Here is a 9,509-nt window from a genome sequence, read left to right on the forward strand (position 1 = left end):
TGAGACTTAATTTATAAAACATACCTTAAATATATTAGAACATGTTAGTGGTTTAATGAGGAAAATAGTAAAAGTAGCTAATGCAGGTGTAGAAAATTCTGTTCAAGAATGTTGGAAGCACTTTCTAATGTGCCACAACAGTGAATTCACAACATTCCAAGACAGTGACAGGAAAATCTGTGGTCCTTACCTCAGTACTCAGCACCTGGAGAGACGTGAAATGGAGGCCACAGGATCTGGAATGAAGGGTTGAGCTCACGGGGGAATCGATGCATAAACTCCCTACAATCCCAACATGCACGTATACAAAATAAGAATTTTACATTAGTCCTTATTGCTAAGAGGACATAGCACTTGTTTCTTAGCTTCCATCGAGAGCTAAAGAATGAGTCATGGTCATGGGTTAAGTTTGTGCTCATTTATTGAAATAAGTCCCAGCAGGAATATAACATTCCACCTTCTAAATACCTTTCAAAAACCACCTGACAGATAGTTCCTGTATGTTTACTAATTATTGATATGAATGCCCTTAATCCAAAATGGTACAGCATAATTGAATAAAAATACATTAGTATTTTGACGTTTATTTAACTCATGATGCTCAAAGACAGAAAATAAGAATTAAAAACTATACATAGAGTCCCACAGCCTCCTAAAGACCTGTGAGTAACAACTTGGAGCCACTTTTACCAATTGCAACCAAAAAAAGCTAACATTTTTTTTTTTTTTACTCAGGAACATGAATCAACTAGCAGGATGTTTGAGTATATACTGGGGGAAGTAAACAAAAGCATAGATATCAGATATCATTGCAATGATTTCACCAGAGATTCATGCTCATTTTCTTTTCAAAAAGAGCCTCAAGGAAGGCTTTGCTTATGTGAGATAGCACCTCTGGAATAGTTCAACTCCTAACGTACCTTTTGTACAGAACTGACTACTGCCCTCAACCCTGGAATTAGGAAGCTATAGCTCTTAGGAAAAATAATGAAACAAAATGATTGATCTGGGCATCAGAATTTGCCTTCTCATATAATATTAAATTATGTAATGTAACTGCCAGCAGCCCCCAGCTATAGGTCTTGTTCACAACCAATAGAATGTATCAGCAATACTATGAAGATGTGTAGCTAGCATTAAACAAATGGAGTTGCTTAGGTTTTTCATTATAAAAGCTAGGTTACAGCTTCCTATGTTAAGTAGTTAAGTGTTCACCTCTTAAACATATTTCCTGAGAAAATATTCTACTTACTACTAGGGAAATATCAATCCTGCTTATAAAGTGTTGTTGATAAATGTCTAATGTCTCCCAGTATCAGAAACACAGATTGCCTAAGAGAAGGGGTTAAATAGCTTCACCTTGTTGCTTCAATAGACTTTAGGCTATTTACTGTTCCATGGGAAGTCCTCAGAGGGAAGGTCCCCCATGGAAAGGTGCACTAATTATCTCCCTGTCCTCCATGACCCCAAGGACAGCCTGCAGCCATCTCACAAGCCTGTGCTTCTCTAATGAGAGAAAATGCTTGTCAAGAGATGTGAGCTCAAAAGGCTGAGTAAATATTAACATCAAAGTTTACCTTTTAAGCTACTGCTTGCAAAATAAGAAATTTATCCAAATGCAAAGGAATAGAGAAAGAAAAAAATCAGAGAGGAACTACAAAGACAGTAAGAAAACAACAAACAAATGGAAATAAGTATATACCTTCAACAATCACTTTAAATGTAAATGGTAAATTATACTTTCAAAAGATATGGAGTGGCTGAATGATAAGAGACAAGACATCTACTTGCTGCCTACAAGAGAAATATTTCAGGTGTAGGGAGGCAGAGACAGAAACAGAGACTGAAAGGGAAGGAGTGGGGAATGATATTCCATGCTATTGCAAATGATCAAAATGTTGGTAGAGCTAAACTCATACCAAAAACATGGATACTGAAACTAAGGCCATAAAAAGACAAAGGAAAACAATGTATATTGATATATAGGGCTGAACCAACAAGAATATATAATGTTTTAATATATTTTCACCCTGCAAAACACAACCAACATATATAAGGCATATATTAACAAACCTAAATACAAAATGACAATACAATAATTTGGGCAATGTTAGTAACCCAATTTCATCATGGGTTCATCCACACAAAAAAATAAGGAAATACTGGCCTTAAATGGTACATTAGATCACACAGACTTAAAAAGAAACCTAGAACATAACAAGAAAAATATTAAATAATTACAATTGCAATCATATCTATCATCATTTTCAACTACAACTGCATGAAACATGAAATTGAGTACAAGCAGAAAATTAAAAAATCACAAAACTTAAAGATCAAAGTAGATATGTGAACAACTATTGAGTTATGTCAAAAATCAAAGGCAAAATTATACACACAGATGTGCAGATAAAAACAAAATGGAAATACAACATACCAAAATATATATAGACTGCAGCAAAGTTGTCTCTAAGAGAAAATTAGAGCAACACAGGCCTATATCAAAAACCAACAAAAAAATCTCAAAAACATCAAGGAACTAGAAAAAGCACAAGCAACATGCAAAGTGAATAAAATATTGGAAATAAATATCAAGTAGCAATAATTGGAACAGATTGAAATAATAATAGAAAAGTTAAATGAAATTAAGAACAGCGTCTTTGAAATCAAAACTGACAAAACTTTGGCTAGAATCAAGAAAAAGAGAGGGCTTAAATAAATAAAATAAAAAATTGGAAGTTAAAAAGAATACTTGAGAAACACAAAGATCTATAAGATATTATAAGAACACATAGATGACAACAAGATGGACAATCTAGATGAAATAGATTTATTCTTAGAATCATAAAATATCTCATGACTGAATAGTGAAGACACAGAATATCTAAATAGACCCATTTTAGTAAGGATATTGAGGTTGTAATCAAAAACCTTCCTCCAAATAATATCCAACTGCTTCACTGGTAAATGATACCAAAGATTTAATACATATCCTCCTCAAATGTTTCAAAAGCTTTAAGAAGGGAACATGTCCATGGTCATATTTCTATGTAAGTACTACCCTGAAAAAAAAATACAGGTCAATAATCCTGATAAACATAGATTCAAAAATCCTCAAAATATTAGTAAATGCAACTCACAATGATATAAAAGGCTTATAGAGGGGCGGAGCAACAAGGCGGCGAGGAGACGCTGCGAGTAAGATCTCCCATTAAAAAAAGTTAATAGGGAGGAAAAGCGGCAGGTCCCAGTGAGAACTGGGACAGGGAAGATAAACGGGTGACTCCAGCAAACTGCCTGAAGAAGAAAGTTGCCATAAAAGAGGACCAGAAGGGAGGAAAGCGCAGAACCCTGCTCCCCTCCCCCGCCCACAGAGTGGGCACTCTCCGACCCGCAGAGAGGAGGAAAACAACAAACTAAAACGACCAACAAGAACAAACTATGCAGCAAGCGGGACTGTGAGTTGAAAGGAACTATTGCAGCCACCAAACCCTGTGAACAGGAGCTGTGGAAAATTCTACAGGATTCGCCGCGGAGGTGAGCTCCAGGCGCCATTAAAGAGAGACCCCGCCCCCGGGGAGGAGGCCAGCACCAGCACACAGCCCCTGGCTGCCCGGTAAGCTTGCGCGGAAAAGCGGCACGCTGGAAAAGCAGACACGGATCGGGATCGGGATTGCGCGAAACAGCAGCGCAGATGGGAAACGGGATCGCATGGAAAAGCAGTGCGGTTGAAAAAGCAGTGCGGTTGAAAAGCAAACGCTGATCCGGATCGGATCACAGCTGCCCAGGTCCCCGCGCCTGCGACCTAGGCTTGTGGGGAGACGCACGGAGGCCCTCACTGTGTGAGAAGGAACCAGGCGCCCAGGCACGGGAGCGGGATTCAAAAGGTGCCATTCCTGCACCACTGAACTGGGCTACAGCCTGCGTCCTGGAACTGAGGGCTTTAGAACTGAGACCCTGGGCACGAAATTAGGGGCGTGCGTTCCCCACGATGGTGGGGCACAAGGCAGACACAGCACCCCAAAGCCGTTGAGGTGTACCCTACCATCCCCGCTCTGTTCCCTGTCCCACGGGGTAGATAATCAGCTCCCCAAGGGCTCTAGAAGAGATCTCTGGCGCCACCTAGCGACTTGAAATGAGCAGAGGCTCCTGAAGGACCTAGTGGCCAGCTGGGGAGTTAGCCCATGCCGGGCCCCTTCCGACCAGTAGTCTGAGCCCACAGGGGGAGCGAGCACCCACAGCCGGGGCAGACCAGGCACGCAGAAGATTGTGCCTGAGACCGGACGCGCAGGGAGTGTGTCCCACATCACCATTTTAGAACAGGGACATTTCTTCAGTAAAGACTACATGCAGAAGGCTTCCTCAGGAGCCAGAGGTGAGCGGGGGAAGTTCGCCCACGCCAGACCCCCTCTGGCCTGCAGTCCAAGCCCAGAGGGGGAGCAGGAACCCACCGCCGGGGCAGACCAGGCGCACAGGGGAGTGTGTCCCCACATCGGCATTTTAGAACAGGGACCTTTCTCCAGTAAAGACTGCCTGAAACTGACAGATGACTCCTGGAGGAACCAGAGGGGAGCGGAGAAGCTCACCCAAGATGCCGGCTAGTCCCAACAACACAGTGTCCCAACACATACGGCAACTTAGAAAACAGACAGTAGGGAGGAGAAGAACCACACGCAACCTAGCTACTCCCCAGGGAAAAAGCACACCACAAAAAGAAAACCAGCCCCCAGATTGCAACGACAGTAACTTGGAAGAACTTCTGAGCCTTCCAGAAAGAGAATTTAAAATTGCCGTGATTAAAAAAACTGACAGAAGTCATGAAGGAAAACAATGATAAGGGAAAAATAATCAACGATCAGAAGAATGAAATTGAGTCCCTAAGGAGGGAAGTAAAAGAAATGCACGAGATCAAAGAATTAATGGAAGAACTAAAGAATTCCGGGAAAAGCAATGAAAGCAGAATAGATGAAATGGAAGAACGAATATGTTCTCTTGAAGACACAGTAATAAAAAGAACCAAAACAGAAAAGGAAAGAGAAGTACGAAGGAAAAAGAACGAAGAAAGACTTCGGGAACTATCTGACTCCATGAGGAAAGGAAATATAAGAGTTATAGGAATACCAGAAGGAGAGGAGAGAGAAGTAGGAACAGAGAAAATTTTCAAAGAGATAATTGAAGAGAACTTCCCAAACGTGAAGAAGGAGCTGAAAATTGATATACAAGAAGCAAGAAGAACACCAAACATCCACGACGAAAGGAAAAATACAGCAAGACACATAATAGTAAAGCTCCCAAGAATCCAGGACAAGGAAAAAATAATGAAGCTGGCAAGAGGGAAGAAACAGATAACTTTCAAAGCAAAGCCAATCAGGCTGACATCAGACTTCTCCGAAGAAACACTACGGGCAAGGAGAGAGTGGAGGGACATAGTCAACAGACTCCAAGAAAACAGATGCCAACCAAGAATACTCTATCCCGCAAAGCTCTCCTTCCTCTTTGAAGAAAGAATATGGACCTTCCCAGAAAAACAGAAACTCCGGAATTTCATTACAACTAAACCCCCACTCCAAAAAATACTACAAGGAATCCTAAAGCCAGAACCTCAGAGGGACGAATAAAAATGAAAGAAGGCCAAAAAAAAAGTTATTCAAAGAATAAATAAATAAAGTCAAAGGAAAGACAAACACAATGGCAAATACAGATGCTAACATATCAATATTAACTCTAAATGTAAATGGACTAAACTCTTCAATAAAAAGACACAGAGTTGCAGCCTGGATTAAGAAACAAAACCCAATCTTTTGCTGTCTCCAGGAAACACATTTAGCTACAAAAGATAAAAATAGGCTCAAAGTTAAAGGATGGAAAACAATCCTACAAGCAAATGGACCAAAAAAGAAAGCAGGAACAGCTATACTTATATCAGATAAAACAGACTTCAAACTCAAAAAAATAAAAAGAGACCACAATGGTCACTACATTATGATCAAGGGGACAATACTTCAATAAGAAATAACACTCATTAACATATACTCACCAAACAAAGAAGCACCAAAATATATCAGACAACTGTTGTCCTCTCTGAAAACAGACATCAGAGAAAACACATACGTAGTGGGAGACTTCAACACACCACTATAAATGTTGGATAGATCAACAAGACAAAAAATAAGCTCTAAATAAGGACCTAGAGCATTTGGGCTTAACAGATATCTATAGAACACTAAACCCAAAAAAATCAGAGTTCACATTTTTCTCAAGCGCACATGGGTCATTCTCCAGGATCGATCACATACTGGGGCACAAGACAAACATCAACAGATACACCAACATTGAAATCATACCAAACATCTTTTCTGACCATGAAGGCATCAAACTAGAAATAAACCATAAAGAGAAGGTAAGGAACTATCCTACCTCATGGAGATTAAAAACCACACTACTGGAAGACCACTGGACTAATGAGGAGATCAAAGAAGAAATTAAAAAAAAATTTGAATTGAACGACAAGGAGGACACCAATATCCTAAATTTATGGGATGCAGCAAAAGCAGTAATAAGAGGAAAATATATAGCAATAGAAGCTCACATCAAGAAACAAGAAAGAACTCAAAGAAACAACCTAATCACGAAGTTCAAAGATCAAGAAAAAGAACAACAACAACAACAAAAAAAAACCTAAAACCAGTAGAAGAAAAGAAATAATAAAACCCAAAGCATAAATAAATGAAATTGAAACTAAAAAAAAAAAACAATCCAAAAGATCAATGAAACCAAGAGCTGGTTCTTTGAAAAAATCAATAAAATAGACAAACCCCTAGCCAGGCTAAAAAAGGAAAAAAAGGAGAAAGCACAAATAAACAGGATCATCAATGAAAGAGGAGAAATCACAACGGACACAGCAGAAATCAAAAGAATAATCAGTAACTACTATGAACAGTTATATGGAAACAAGTTTAAAAATCTAGAGGAGATGGACAAATTCCTACAACTCTACAATCACCCAAAGCTAGATAAAGAAGAAATAGAACACCTAAACAGACCAATTACAAGCAGCAAAATTGAAATGGTAATCAAAAACCTCCCCAAAAACAAAAGCCCAGGACCTGATGGATTTACAAATGAATTCTACCAAACATTCAGAGACGAATTAGTGCCTATACTTCACAAACTCTTCCAAAAAATTGAGAAGGAAAGGACAATACCAAACATGTTCTATGAAGCCAACATTACACTAATAACAAAACCGAACAAGGACAACACAAAAAAGGAAAACTCCAGGCCAATCTCCCTAATGAACACTGATGCAAAAATCCTCAATAAAATTTTAGCTATCAGAATCCAAAAATGTATCCATAAGATAATTCACCACGACCAAGTAGGATTCATTCCAGGGACACAAGGATGGTTTAACATCCGAAAATCAATCAACATTATCCAACACATCAACAAAAAGAAATATAAAAACCATATGATAATATCAATAGATGCTGAGAAAGCTTTCAACAAAGTGCAACAACCATTCATGATAAAAGCCCTTGAAATTCTTGGGATACAAGGAACGTACCTCAACATCATAAAGGCCATCTATGACAAGCCAACAGCCAGTATAATTCTCAATGGTGAAAAGCTGAAAGCAATTCCTTTAAGATCTGGAACAAGACAAGGATGCCCAATCTCACCACTGCTTTTCAATATAATACTGGAAGTCCTAGCCAGAGCAATAAGACAAGAGAAAGACATCCAAGGAATCCAAATAGGAAAAGAAGAAGTCAAACTATCACTCTTTGCAGATGATATGATATTATACATAGAGAACCCCAAAAACTCCACAGAAAAACTAATTCAACTCATCAGTCAGTTCAGTAAAGTGGCAGGATACAAAATCAACACGCAAAAGTCAGTAGCCTTCCTATATACAAACAATAAATCTGAAGAAGAAGAAATAAAAAAAAACATCCCTTTTGTTATTGAAACAAAAAAAAAAATCAAATATTTGGGAATAAATCTAACAAAAGAGGTAAAGGACCTATACAAAGAAAACTATAAAACACTGTTAAAAGAAATAGAAGAAGACACAAAGAAATGGAAAGACATTCCCTGCTCATGGATTGGAAGAATAAACATTATTAACATGGCCATCCTTCCAAAAGCAATATACAGATTCAATGCTATTCCAATCAAAATTTCAATGTCATTCTTCAAACAAATAGAACAATTATTGATGAAATTCATATGGAATCACAAAAAACCCCGAATAGCCAAAGCTCTCCTGAAAAAAAAGAAGGGAATGGAGGCATCACACTCCCAGACTTCAAACTATACTACAAAGCCATAATCATCAAAACTGCATGGTATTGGAACAAGAAGAGACATACAGACCAATGGAATCGAATAAAAAATCCAGAAATAAACCCACAGATTTATGGTCAACTAATCTTTGACAAAGGAGCAAAGACTATGCATTGGAGCAAAGAAAGTTTTTTCAATAAATGGTGCTGGTAAAACTGGGTCGCTACATGCAAAAGAATGAAGCTTGACCACTACCTCACACCATACACAAAAATCAACTCAAAATGGATAAAATAAATAGACAAAAGACCTGAATCCATAAAATACATAGAAGGAAATATAGGCGAAAGACTACATGATATTCACATCAAAGACATCTTTACAGACACATCACCCAAAGCAGTGATAGTGAAGGCAAAGATAAACAGCTGGGACTATATCAAATTAAAGAGCTTCTGCACAGCAAAAGAGACAATAACAAAAACAAAGAGAAACCCCACCAACTGGGAGAACATTTTTGCACCCAACACAATGATAAAGGACTGATCACAAAAATCTGCAAAGAGCTGACGAGACTCAACAACAACAAAGAAAATAATCCAGTCAAAAAATGGGCAGAAGAGCTAAAAAGAAACTTCTCTGAAGAGGAAATGCAAATGGCCAACAGGCATATGAAAAAATGTTCAACATCACTTGTCATCAGGGAAATGCAAATCAAAACTACCATGAGATACCATCTTACACCAGTGAGAATGGCACATATTAAAAAAACTAGCAACAACAAATGTTGGCAAGGGTGTGGAGAAAAAGGAACTCTCCTGCACTGCTGGTGGGAGTGCAAACTGGTCCAACCACTGTGGAGAGCTGTGTGGAGATTTATGGACCTACTAAACATAGAGCTTCCATATAATAAAGCAATTCCACTCCTAGGTATTTACCCAAAAGACACAGAAACATCAATTCCAAAGAACACCTGCACCCCTATGTTTACAGCAGCACTATTTACAATAGCTAAGCTTTGGAAACAACCCAAATGCCCAAAAATAGATGACTGGATCAAGAAGATGTGGTACATATACACCATGGAATATTACTCAGCATTCAAAAAAGATAAACACATGGCATTTGCAGCAACATGGATGGCGCTGGAAGGGATCATGCTCAGCGAAATAAGCCAAAAAGAAAAAGAAAAATACCGGATAGTCTCACTCATAACA

This window comes from Talpa occidentalis, unplaced genomic scaffold, assembly GCF_014898055.3.
Source record: "Talpa occidentalis isolate TD23 unplaced genomic scaffold, MPIMG_talOcc4v2.1 talOcc4.18, whole genome shotgun sequence".
NCBI classification, from domain to species: Eukaryota; Metazoa; Chordata; class Mammalia; order Eulipotyphla; family Talpidae; genus Talpa; species Talpa occidentalis.